Below are 13683 nucleotides of genomic sequence, written 5' to 3'. Positions count from 1 at the left end.
TCTTGTCCTGCCACTAGGTTCATCAAAGCCATTTTTTTTTTTTAGATTCCATACATATGTGTTAGCATACGGTACTGGTTTTTCTCTGTCTGACTTACTTCAGTCTGTATGAAAGACTCTAGGTCCATCCACCTCACTACAAATAACTCAATTTCGTTTCTTTTTACGGCTGAGTAATATTCCATTGTATATATGTGCCACATCTTCTTTATTCATTTATCTGTCAATGGACACTTAGGTTGCTTCCATGTCCTGGCTATTGTAAATAGAGCTGCAATGAACATTGTGGTACATGACTCTTTGTGAATTACGGTTTTCTCAGGGTATATGCCCAGTAGTGGGATTGCTGGGTCATATGGTAGTTCTATTTGTAGTTTTCTGATGAACCTCCATACTGTTCTCCATAGTGGCTGTATCAACTTACATCCCACCAACAGTGCAAGAGGGTCCCCTTTTCTCCACACCCTCTCCAGCATTTATTATTTGTAGATTTTTTGATTATGACCACTCTGCCTGATGTGAGGCGATACCTCATCGTAGTTTTGATTTGCATTTCTCTAATGATTAGTGATGTTGAGCATCCTTTCATGTCTTTGTTGGCAATCTGTATATCTTCTTTGGAGAAATGTTTATTTAGATTTCCTGCTCATTTTTGGACTGGGTTGTTTGTTTTTTTGATATTGAGATGCATGAGCTGCTTGTAAATGTTGGAGATTAATCCTTTGTCAGTTGCTTCGTTTGCAAATATTTTCTCCCATTCTGAGGGTTGTCTTTTCCTCTTGTTTATGTTTTCCTTTGCTGTGCAAAAGCTTTTAAGTTTCATTAGGTCCCCTTTGTTTATTTTTGTTTTTATTTCCATTTCTCTAGGAGGTGGGTCAAAAAGGGTCTTGCTGTGATTTATGTCATAGAGTGTTCTGCCTATGTTTTCCTCTAAGGGTTTGATAGTGTCTGGCCTCACATTTAGGTCTTTAATCCATTTTGAGTTTATTTTTGTGTACAGTGTTAGGGAGTGTTCTAATTTCATTCTTTTACATGTAGCTGTCCAGTTTTCCCAGCACCACTTATTGAAGAGGCTGTCTTTTCTCCATCATATATTCTTGCCTCCTTTATCAAAACTAAGGTGACCATAGGTGCGTGGGTTTACCTCTGGGCTTTCTATCCTGTTCCATTGATCTATATTTCTGTTTTTGTGCCAGTACCATACTGTCTTGATTACTGTAGCTTTGTAGTATAGTCTGAAGTCCAGGAGCCTTATTCCTCCAGCTCCATTTTTCTTTCTCAAGATTGCTTTGGCTATTCGGGGTCTTTTGTTTTTCTGGGGTTTTATCTTGTTCCTTCATCTGGTATATAGCCCTCTGCCTTTTCATCTTGTCTATCTTTCTGTGAATGTGCGGGGTCTTTTGTGTTTCCATACAAATTGTGACATTTTTTGTTCTAGTTCTCTGAAAAATGCCATTGGTAGTTTGATAGGGATTGCACTGAACCTGTAGATTGCTTTGGGTAGTATAGTCATTTTCACAATGTTGATTCTTCCAATCCAAGAACATGGTATATCTCTCCATCTGTTTGTATCATCTCTAATTTATTTCATCATTGTCTTACAGTTTTCTGCATACAGGTCTTTTGTCTCCTTAGGTAGGTTTATTCCTAGGTAGTTTATTCTTTTTGTTGCAGTGGTAAATGGGAGTGTTTCCTTAATTTCTCTTTCAGATTTTTCATCATTAGTGTATAGGAATGCAAGAGATTTCTGTGCATTAATTTTCTATCCTGCTACTTTACCAAATTCATTGATTAGCTCTAGTAGTTTTCTGGTAGCATCTTTAGGATTCTCTATGTATAGTAACATGTCATCTGCAAACAGTGACAGCTTTACTTCTTCTTTTCCGATTTGGATTCCTTTTATTTCTTTTTCTTCTCTGATTGCTGTGGCTAAAAATTCCAAAACTATGTTGAATAACACTGGTGAGAGTGGACAACCTTGTCTGGTTCCTGATCTTAGAGGAAACGGTTTCAGTTTTTCACCATTGAGTACGATGTTGGCTGTGGGTTTGTCACATATGGCCTTTATTATGTTGAGGTAAGTTCCCTTTATGTCTATTTTCTGGGTGTTTTTTTTTTTTATCATAAATCGGTGTTGAATTTTGTCAAAAGCTTTTTCTGCATCTATTGAGATGATGCTATGGTTTTTCTCCTTCAGTTTGTTAATACGGTTTATCACATTGATTGATTTGTGTATAATGAAGAATTCTTGCATTCCTTATCCAGTACTTTTTAATTTAATTTGGATATTGTCTATTTTTTAGAAAACTGTAGAGGCTCTGGATGAGTCTTTAACTGCTAGCAGGGAGACTAGAGGCAGATCACTTTCACTCAGACTTGGGTTTCAGTTTCATAAGGCCTGACCTATTCCTGGTTTCCTTTTACTCCATGGAGGTAGTACTTGAAAATCCTAACTAGTATCTTGGAGTGTTTATCAGCGTCTCTTCTCCTTGGCAGAAGGTGAAATCCAATTTTTGTTTCCCCAGCACCACGAAAAACTTTGTTTAGCAATCACCTGTTTCTGATCAGTGAATGCCTCTGGGATAAGTGGTTCAGATTATCTCACTTCTCTGTAGGATTTTGGGCTTTTGAATTTTTGCTGTCTCTGGGCCCTAAACTCCAGTTTTTGTGTCCCCAGCCATGAGAAACAGGTGAAAGTTCTGGTCAAATTCTCAGCCTCTTAGAAGTCACTTTCTGCCTGGTTTCTCAAACTCTCCATACTTGCTGCTTAAGAATCAAGAAGGAATGTCTTGAAGGGAAAAGAAGTTTAAAACATCAGCCTCACCTCAGTGAGTTTCCCTTCTATTCAGAATTTTCTCCAGCCCTGGCTGTTTTCATATCTCTCCAAAGCCTTCAAAAAAAAAAAAATATATATATATATATAATGTTTTATTTTTATTTTTTTTTTTTGTGCGGTACGCAGGCCTCTCACTGTTGTGGCCTCTCCCGTTGTGGAGCACAGGCTCCGGACACGCAGGCTCAGCGGCCATGGCTCACGGGCCCAGTTGCTCCACAGCATGTGGGATCTTCCCGGACCGGCGCACGAACCCGTGTCGCCTGCATCGGCAAGCGGACTCTCAACCACTGCGCCACCAGGGAAGCCCAATATTTCTTTTTAAAATTCAGCTTCTCTAGTTCTTTTCCAGTGGGAGATTTGATTGGCAATACGCTAGCCTACCATTACCAGAAGCAGAATTCCAAACTAAGTCCTTTACACTACATTTCACAAATGCTTTACATTGTGGATCCTGTAGAGCAAAGGCTCTTGACCTAGAGGACTGCAGATGGAGTTCAACAGACCCATTAAGTCTTGAAATTGTTTGTAAAAGTGTTTAAATGTGTGTAAATGTCTTCAAAAGGGCCCACAACCTCAGGAGTTAAGAACTACTGTGTAGAGTATCTATAAATATTTAATTTGCATTAAATAAACTTATTAATTACCTATATTAGATGAATACTTTATTCAATACCTAATTTAACATAATACTGCAAAGGTCTCGTCCTAGAAAATGGGTCTGTATACCTAGTTATCTAAATACTTGATTCCAAGCCAGTAAATATTTTTCTATTATAAAGTTTCTTTTGCTACCATTAAATAGCACCATTATTATAATGGCATAGACCTCTTTAACACTTCAATGAAGCTCATTTCTAGAACTGTAGTCTAGATTTAGTAACCTACCCGTAAGACTGACATTGTTCCTTAGGGCTGTCAGACACAGTGATAGCCAACACAGTTCTATCATGATGGTGAGTCCATGATGTCCCTGTGTTTCCTTTGGGAATCATGTAAGGATTGTTTTCTCTTTATAAACAAACTATGCTTTATTTTCACAGCTTCTGATAATGTATCTTTTGCATTAACACTGTGGATCCACTTTAGGCTTATCTGACCTCTCCTTTTGGATATGCTCTTTAGAGATTTGTTGTAGAAAATATGTGCACACAAGTCTCTGTCTCCTTTACATGCTTGGAAATCGCTGAATAGGAGTAGGCTATGGGATGGCGAATCCGCTGAAAAATCAGCAGATTCGCAAAAACGGCAACTGAAACAAACGGGAAGATTTCCATAGACTATGTCCTAAAGACAGATGTGTCTTAGAGAACAAGACTAAGAATAGAACACATGCCCTTCACCCCCTTAGGTCCTTGCAAGTTCCAAAATGTTATACTGTCTCATATCCCCTGCCGTGCTCTGACAAGTCTGCCTTCCCAGGGCCTCTGGCCTAGTTGAAGGCTCAGCTGATGGCTGGGGTCCTGCTGCCTTTGGACAGATCCACCTCTTCCCCACACACCTCCAGCTTCCCCAGTATAGGATGACTGCCTGCCCTCCCTGGACCCCTTGCCACACTCAGACCTCCTACCTGTAATCTCATCCCTGAACCAAGGATATAAAGGGGAGCCAGGGGGATATGGTGGCAGCACTGGGACAGGGTCTGGCAACTAATAGGTACTCAAAGAAATCTGAATGAAGAAAGGAAACAAATGAATGTGAGAAGAGGTCAGGGAGAAAGTAAAACTCAGGAGCTGGCTTCTTGGCCTGTGGCTCCTATTCCCCTCCCGACCCTGTCTCCCACCCCCACCCCCAAACTTCTCTCTGCTAAAAACCCTTCAGGCCTCTGGGAGTTCTCTTTCTAGGATTTGGCTCCCTTAAAAATATCAATATCATGGCCTCCTTGCCTCCTGGGCCTGGGGGAACTTCAAAATCCTCATTTCTAGGACTAGCTCTCTACTGTTCTCTTGGCTTGGCTTTGATCTTGTACAAGGTTTACACTGCCTGCTCAATAGCATTTCCAGATCTAGAATTCTGAAGGCAATTCCTAACCACTAAATGTTTCCTGGAGTTACACTTGGTTCTCCAAGAGTTTTCACTACGTGGCTTTCCCTGTGTAGATCTGGAGATAGACATTTGACATACATTTGGGGCCTGGAATAATAGAGATTTAATTTATATTTTTTAATATATTCCTCTGGGTCTACTCAGACAAAATCATGTGGTGGTACTAAACAAACACTAGGGAGTTTAAGATGAATAAGATGTGAAGCCTATTTTCAAGAAATTTACCACTTTGATACCACATCGGAATTAGTCAGAATTCTTTTGGCTGCAAATGACAAATGGAAATTTTTTTTAACTTTTATAACTAAATTGTGGAAATTCATAGCCTGAAAGTCAACTAAAATCAGAAACAGAATGTTTTCTGGACTCTTTCTTAAGTTATCATCTCAGCCTCTGTCTGTATATCAGCTTTCTTCTCTTAGGCTTCTCCAAGTCACTGGAAACATGACTGATAACAGCAGCCAGGTTCATATCACCCAGCTTTGTCAGTCAACCTGACCCAAGAAAAACAATCCCAGGAAAAGATTTTTGCTTGACCCACCTCGGGTCAAGCACCCATTTCCAGAAAAATTAGGTATGCTAATGGGATGGGTAGTATAGTTGGCTCAACTCAGATGTCCATCTCTGACCACTCAGCAGTGACCAGAGGACCAAGAACTATAAGAACACAGCAGATCTCATTCAAATTGTATGTCTAAATTAACTCTTAACAGACAAAAATATAAACATCCATTACTACTTCCATAGGACCAAGTTCCTTCCACTCTTAGAACATTCTAGATGGGGCATTTCCTAGAATGGTTATTTATTTTTCAATGGGCTGTAAAATTTTCCAAATGTATGTAGATGCCTCTGATTGCAGAGAAAAATCTGGATCTTTTCATTGTGAACACTCCTCTGACCTCTAAACTTGCTCACTGTCTGGCTAGAGCCCTCCTGGTCTAGGGCACCAACCACTGACTGGGTCAAATCTCTGTTTTCTGGCCTTGGGAATGGAACATAAGAAGCAAGTGTCCTTATATCTAATAGGCAAAGTTCCACTTTCTGTCCCCTAAGTTGCCTTGGGGACTCTGGTGTCGTGGCTGCCTGTGAATGACAAGGAGATAGCAGATCCAAGTTCTGGCCAGATACCATTGGTCAGGTCACTTCTCCTGATACTCAGGGACCCAATATTTGGGTCAGGGCACAGATAGGATGATGGGGATGAGCACATACACCTGAGCTGTGACATGCCATGCAGACCTAGGATGGCTGTTAATACAGGCCTAGCTGTGGTTCCTTCTAGAGCTTTTCAGGCTAACCAGTTGGCCTCATGCCCAAGAGCTCCCTCCACTTTTAGGCCCCATGCCTGTCTGTTCTGCCCAAAGCTGACCTGAACCCCTCTGGTCCTTGGGATTGCGGGTGGGGGAGCAGAGGACAATTCTCACCCTTAATCTGAAGTGGGCTAAGCCTAGTCATGTCCACTGTTGCCAGGGTGTAGGACTTGGTCCTTGGCTAGGAACAGATGCCCTGCCATCCCAGGACTTGCTGCTTTAGAATGAACAGAGAGTGGGAGGGTGAGGGGGAAAAAGGAAAAGTTTATCATCTGTTCAATCTGGAGGACAATGAGAGATCAAATTTTTGGCATAAAATGTTACCAGAGGAGAATGACAATTTTTACTTTTTTTCTAGTAGTAGAAAAAGCTCCAGACTGGGAGACAAGGGGCCCAAGTTTTACTGTTCACTCAGCTACTAACTATCAATGTAACTTTTGAGAGAGTAACTTCTCCTCCATTTCCTCATCTATAAAATAGAGTGATTGGATCCAGTAATTTGTGTATTCTCCTTCCAGCTCTAACATCCGATGATCTGGATACCTGTGCACAGGAAGGAGTAGGGTAGTGGAGAGGAGAGCTATAAAGACTCAGCCTAGATCTGTTGTTCCTGAACTTGGTCACACCCTCCCCCACAGTAGCAGAATTTTTTCAAGGGGTTCTTAAATCCATACATGAGCCAAGCGTCATCTGCAGACTGAATTAAAAACATTTCACACATATACATACTATTTTTAAATTTATAGGGGTGCTACTGGGATTAATTAAATTCATTTTAAGGTAAGTGTTCATTTTAAAGGTAAGTGTTCCTCATTATAAAATTTTTTTAATCAATACCAAAAGAACAACTACCATTGTTCTTGGGTAATCTTTGTTTTTTTTGTTTACAAATACTTACAAAATGGAGAACCACTGACAATGAGGAAAACTTATTGTATGGAGAGCTTGTGCCTGGGGATGTATCGACTTAACTATTGCCTTCGGATTGTGAGAAATTAAGGCTAATTTAAGTTTAGACAAAATTCTACTTAGGTTTTAAACTCTAATCCCAGGGTCACCTCCTTTGTGAAGCCCCCCTGCGGGGTCATCACCCCATCCCACTCCAACAGGATTAGACATAACATCAGCCAGGGACCCAGCCGGAAAAATGACACACTCGAATAAGGATCATTTGACAAAGACTTAATAAAGGACTATTTACTGAGGATGAGCAGTTTATAGGGGAAAACAAGGGTTAGCACAGTACCCAGGATGGTAGAGCAGGGCTGTCACCAGTGGAGGCCTGGCAGGCAAAGGGAAGAGTGGTTGTTGGAATTGGCTGGTCACAGAGGGTCATGAAGAGATGGCTGCCTTCAGTGGAGCTGTGACTCCTGTTGGAGTGAGTGATGCAGCCTGCTCAAGTCCACACTGCAGGGAGGAAACCAGGGGAATAAAAACCCTACTCGCTCTCCTTCCCCAACCCCTGTCGTTTACCAATGCAGCCAGAAGCTGGAAGACAAAGGAATCTACTGGTGAAGTTCATGCAGGTCAGTCTCCTAGGACAGAAAGCGGGGTGAAGAAAAGTAAAGAGTGAACCCGGAGGAGCACACAGAAGAGGTCCCTACACAGTCACCCTCTTTCCTGAGCTCCCACAGCGCTCTGTACTTAACCTCTTTCTAGCACTTTCCATATTCAGTGGTAATTATCAATTGACATTTCTATCTCCCCACTACACTGCAGGTTCCCTAAGGGCAGGAAACATGTCCTGTTCACTTCTGCAGTCACAAACCACTCACAATGTAGATCCCTAAGAAGTATTTGCTGAGTTTTGATTTGAAGCAATGGTTTTGAAAAACAAGTACCATATGGCCAGCATAGGTGGCATCTGCTGATGCTGCTGAGTGTTCCTGGGACCCGTGGGTCCTGGAACACATCTCCTTTCCCAGAGCTCCACATGAGATGAATGGAGAAAATCGCACTGCTCAGGTGTTTGTGAAGCTGGGGCCAATGAGGGAATATGTCAAACAAACCGCTTGACTGCTGCTTAGGATTGTAACACAAGTGATCAACTCTAAGCTCGTGGAACAAATCTGAATCTTCTGAACGTTTCTGAAGGGCAACTTCTTTTTTTTCCTTCAAAGTGTTTCCTATCATATTACCCTTTCTTGTTTCCAAAGTCACAGACATTGAAGGGATTGGGGAGAGTGCATGTGAGAAAAGGCCAAGATCTCTCTGACTCTGGAACAAGAAAGTCCTGATCCAAAAACTGTGACCACAAAACAGTGTTTCTGGAAGAACCTCTGAAAGGTTGAGAGATGACAGGGTTCTCTGTACAGAATTCTGCCCATCTCAGGTCCAGTCACACTGACCGATGGGCCTTCTTTTCCTAAACCCCTTTCCTCAGCATCAGGTTGGGACAGTTTGCAAATGGGATGCAGATTTCCAGTACAATGACTTGTCCCTTGCTTCTGGCTGGGAACTTAAGTGGAGAGAAATGTGACAGTGCCATCAAGTAACCCAGGCACAAGCCATAAGGGGGAGCATAAGCCCCAGACACATATTCTCAAGAGTAATATTTCAAAATGCTTTAAATTCCCAAGACTAATTTTTGGTTACATGGAAGGAAGTGCCGTATTAGAGTGAGAAAGACTCCATAATCATTCTGTAGTTCTGTGAGAAGGTGGAGGAAAAATGTTTCGCATGGGTGGGTGGTTCGCATAATCCCTAGAGATGAGTGTTGCCCAGAATGAAGCCCCAGAGTTGGACTAGGTCCTACGCTAGAGTGGTGGGTGGAAGGCAGAGCTGCTCAACCTTTTCTTTTGTAGGTCACACCCAATATGTCCACACAAGCCTCCTTCTCTAGTCTAGCAGTAGAGTCATTGCTACAGAGGACAAATAGCAACACTCTGACAAAAGTACACTCTGATCAATTGCTGAAATGCAAAGGAGAAGCCGAAAGTAATAAGGAGGTGTATGTATATAAGATGGAGGGATGGACCATTACACATAGTATCAGACTGTTGACCAGTGGCCAGAGAATGTAGAAGGAGACTCCAGATGCAAATTCTTCTCCCAACTAGGTGCAGAGAGGCACAAGCCATACGTCATTCTAAACAAAAGGGAAGAATCAGGCCCCAACCCAAGGAAGAATCAGAGGGAAGAGCTCATAATGCTTTGCTCAAGGCACTACAGAACCTAAGTAGTTGGAACCAGATGTCCACCTAAATCAAGAAGGTAGAAGAAAGGAAAACAGAAAGATAGCAAAAGTTAATGAGATAGGAAAAAATCCACTAGAGAAGATCAGCCAAGCAAAGCACTGGTTCTTTGAAAAGATTCAAACATTGATCCAAACATTGATAAGCCTGTGGTAAAATGATTAAGATGGAAAAAGAGAAGGCATAAGCAATATCAGTAATGAAAAGGGAAACATAATTATGATGCTGTGGATCCTGAAAAGAGAATAGGAATGTATTTTAACTATATCATGCCAATAAATTTGAAACTTTATATGAAATGGACAACTCCTTGAAAAATACAACATACCAAAGCAACTCAAGAATAGCTAGAACATGTCCTATAACCTCTAGGAAATTAAATCAGGAGTCAAAAATCTCTCACTCTCAAATCCCAGATCTGTTAACTTCATGAGCAAGTTCTACTGAACTTTGGTAGAGCCAATAATACCATCATACCCAAAGTTTCTCAGAATGTATAAGACCTGTATAACCATGGATCTGAAATATGAGTAGAACAATGCAAACTGTTTAAATAAAATATTAATCAACTAAATCTAGCAGGTTATATTTTATTCACAAGTATGAAACTGATTATCATTAGAAAATCAATTAAAATAACTTATCACATTAATAAATTTTTAAAAACTCATATGATCATTTCAACAGATGTACCAAAAAAAGCATTTGAAAAAAATTCAACATCATTTTTATCATAAAAACACTCTTTGAAAAATAGGAATAGAAGAATAGTCTATTGATCTGAAAAGGTCACCTGTAAAAAAAAAAAAACTATAGCAAATATTATTCTACATGTGAAATGTTAAATACATTCCTTTTGAGATGGGAACAAGAAGACAAGGATGCCTGCGATTACATCTGTTCAATGTTGTACTGAAGGTTCTAGCCAGTGCAGAAAAGCAAGGAAAAGAAATAAAAATTACAAGTATTGGACAGAGAGAAACAAAATTCTCATTATTCACAAATAATATAATTGTGTCGTAGAGATTCAAACAATTCTACAAATTATTTTAACTAATAAAGGTGTTAGCAAACTTTGGATACAAAATCAATTTATAGAAATCAATTGTGTTTTGATATAATCAAAGAAACAAAAAATTAATATCATTTACAATAGAATTTTTAAAGTACCTAACAAAAATGTGTGAGACTTTAATAGAGAAAACTATAAAACTTAATTTAAAATAATTTGTCTATCTGATAGGTGTGTAACAGTATCTCACTATGGTTTTAATGAATTTCCCTAATGCCTAATCAGCTTCTGTTTATAGTCATTGGCCATTTGGATATCTTTTTTTCTAAAGTGCAAGATCAAGTATTTTGTTCATTTTTCTATTCAGTTGTTTGTTTTGTTCTTATTGGAGCTTCTTTATAGATTCTAGAGATAAGTCATCTGCTGGTTATATGTGTTACAAATATTTTCTGCTCTTTTCACTGTCTTTTATGATGTCTTTTTGGGCACTTAGTTTTGTTTTTTTTGTTTTGTTTTGTTTTTTGGTTTTTTTTTTGTGGTATGCGGGCCTCTCACTGTTATGGCCTCTCCCGTTGCGGAGCACAGGCTCCAGACGTGCAGGCTCAGCGGCCATGGCTCACGGGCCTTAGCCGCTCTGCGGCATGTGGGATCTTCCCAGACTGGGGCACGAACCCGCATCCCCTGCATCGGCAGGCGGACTCTCAACCACTGCGCCACCAGGGAAGCCCGGGCACTTAGTTTTAATGTCAGCAAATCTTAATATTTTATTTTAAGGTTAGTGCTTTTTATGTCAATTCCACATTATACAGTATTATACAGGCCTTAAAATTTATATTTGTATACTTGCAAATAATTTACAATGTAATGTTTGCATTACTTTATTAAATGAAAAACAGGGAAACATGTATGTATATTATAAAGATCCCAACCGTGTATTAGAACTCTTGGAAAGAGCTGGGGGTAAATAAACTTCCACGCCACAGTGGCTGTCTCACAGTGGTACCTGAAACCTGACTGATGTTTTCTTTTTATATTTTTCTATCCTTTCCACATTTTCTATATTAAACTCATTGCTTTTAGAATCATTAAAACTTTATGGGGGTAAAAATGAGAATGATACCTCCCACAAAATGAGGGGTTCCAGTAATCCCTGCACTTCCCTTGGCTGGTTTCACACTACCAGAAGTTAATTTCTGGCACACAAAGTATCCCAGGCTCTTCAGAATAGACTCTGATAAAAATTCAATCAGAACCACTTGAATTAGTTCTCGGACATGAATAGTATTGCCAAGCCCTTGATTTTGGTTCTCCAGTGGGAACTGTCAGTCAGAGAGGGAAAAGGGCAGAAGGGACAGAGAGTGATGAATTGAGGTGTCTTGCAGCCTCTCCATTTTGAATCACAAGATACCAAGAATTTGGCAGTGTGGGCTTTTTCTGCAGGTCATCTACAAATGTTCCTTCTCCTCTTATTTATAATTGGAGGAAGTTAACACTAAGACCTATGGGAAATTACAGAGGAGGTGGGAAAGGCAACGATAACCTAAATAATAAATATTATTAATAAATAATAAATTAAGAACTTAGACTCTGGTATCCAACTTATTCACTGCATGGTCTTGTACAAGTTACTTAACCTCTCCATGCCTCAGTCTCCTCATCTCTAAAATGGGGACATAATAATGCTACTCCACAGGGTTGTTGTGAGGATTAAATGAGATAATATATGTAAAGTGCTTAGCACAGAACAGCTCATCAAAAGCATTCAGTAAACAGCTATTCCCATTGCCAGTCTGCATGAGGCACTCACACATGTCAAAGCAGATGCTTATGCAGGGTGTACTATTGGCCAGCACTCCAAGAGCTCACATATATTGTCTATTGAATATCGCATCTAATCCGCATGATATCTGGGAATTAAATATTATTGTCCCGATTTTACAGCTGAAAAAAAAATGGAAGATCTGAGGTCTGTAACCTTAGCCGAGGCCACGGAGTTCCTGAATAGCAGAGCAGGTCAGCCCCAAACTATCTATGACTTCAAGCTCACTCAAGCCCTCCTTCTTGGCAGGAGTGCTTCTGGGATGTTTGGAGCCAGTGATGGTTAAACTGCCTCACCCTGAGGGGACTGAGTGATTTACCTCACCATCTGCCCTCAAATATCCCAGTGGGAAGAGAAATTGGAGAAGAGCATTTCCCCCAAGGCTCACAGAAATTCTGCCTAAAAAACCCACAGTCCCCGAGTATGAAATCCTCCCAAAATACTTCATTTTACACCTGTAAGGAATGTCATTTCCCCCAATTCCCTTTCTCAGCCTTAAGCACATCCTCAAACCCCTGGGGTTTTTATGCAAAGGACTCAGGGAATTCAGGTGGGTTCTCCTGGGCTGCCTTTTCCTCCAACGAGGAGATTTTGCACATTGGAACGAATAAGCTTCAAGTTACACAAGGAGTAAGACTAACATCTTCTGCTAATAACGCTGTGAGTGGTTTGAGTTCCCAATGGGCTATTATTCATAGCAAGACATTGACTTTACTCTGAGTCACAAAAGTACTTGACTGATCTGAATTAATTAAGCCACATAAACCTCCTGAGGGCAGAGAGAACCTGGGAAGAAAAAGAGGAGGGAGAATGATGGGAAAGTGTTATCTGATACTGAGATGAACCTCTCCCAGGGTCTCTTATTTGCAGCATGTGGGATCTAGTTCCCTGACCAGGGATGGAACCCAGGCCCCCTGCATTGGGAGTGTGCAGTCTTAACCACTGGACCACCAGGGAAGTCCCTAGATGTACTAGAGTCTTATTGGCCAATCTCCTTTTGTTGTTTCCAATTTAGGGTTCTTCCAATTTTTCACAATTAAAAACAATACAGTAGTGACCAACTGTACAAACACCTTTGCACACTCATTTGATTATTTCTATAGGATAAATTCTTAGAAATGGAATTGCCAAGTCAAAGACTATGGACTTTTAAATGGCTTTTGATATAACCTGCTAAATTTCTCCCCCAAAAAGTGATGTCAGAAAAAGTTCCCACAAGATTTCTGAGGTGGTTGATTAATGACTTCAAATAGTTTCCTTGCATTTCACCCAGCTTCATTCCAAAAGAAGCTTATAGCACAGTCAATTGCCAAATGGTACATTTACCAAAAGTCTGAAGAGGTTGGACAACTTTCTGTAAGTTGTGACAGTTTTGAAGAAACGAGGACAGGCCACTACTGGAAGCAGTGAGATAAAGGGACTTTTTCATTATTATGCATCTTCATTTTGATGAAGATGTCATTTTC

The sequence above is a fragment of the Monodon monoceros genome, unplaced genomic scaffold (genome assembly GCF_005190385.1).
Source record: "Monodon monoceros isolate NGI ecotype Baffin Bay Population unplaced genomic scaffold, NGI_Narwhal_1 Super_Scaffold_5, whole genome shotgun sequence".
NCBI classification, from domain to species: domain Eukaryota; kingdom Metazoa; phylum Chordata; class Mammalia; order Artiodactyla; family Monodontidae; genus Monodon; species Monodon monoceros.
The sequence above is the reverse complement of the archived record's forward strand: the minus strand, read 5'-3'. Positions refer to the sequence as shown.